Source organism: Priapulus caudatus, unplaced genomic scaffold (assembly GCF_000485595.1).
Source record: "Priapulus caudatus unplaced genomic scaffold, Priapulus_caudatus-5.0.1 Scaffold1308, whole genome shotgun sequence".
Lineage (NCBI taxonomy): Eukaryota > Metazoa > Priapulida > Priapulimorpha > Priapulimorphida > Priapulidae > Priapulus > Priapulus caudatus.
In genome coordinates this window covers 41,711-42,269 of record NW_014578369.1, presented here as the reverse complement: position 1 = coordinate 42,269, position 559 = coordinate 41,711, and positions in this window count along the sequence as shown.

Below are 559 nucleotides of genomic sequence, written 5' to 3'. Positions count from 1 at the left end.
TATATATATACAGGAATCTACATATATTCTCTCTCTATATATATACGAATCTACAGGACTAAACCTTTGGAAGAGCACCCGCGAAGTTCTCGAATGGTATAAAAGTTTCCCTAACAAACAATCCGCGAAATTCATCAACTTCGACATAATAGATTTTTACCCTTCAATTACCGAGAGCCTTCTGACAAAAGCGGTCGACTACGCAAGCAACTACACTAAAATCCAAGAGCACGAGAAAGACATAATTCTTCACACTAAGCGCGCATTATTATTTAACAACGGAGAACCTTGGATAAAGAGAAACAACGAAAGCGGATTTGATATCGGAATGGGATCTTTTGACGGAGCAGAATCGTGCGAACTGGTGGTCTGCTACATGCTGTCCCTACTACAACCGAAGTATGGGAATTCACTGGGTCTATACAGAGACGACGGCCTCGGAATTTTTAACAAGACACCAAAAGAAATCGAAAACGCAAAGAAAGACATTTGTAAAGCTTTCCGGGATAAGGGTCTACGAATAACGATCGAAGCAAACAAAAGTATTGTAAATTTTTTG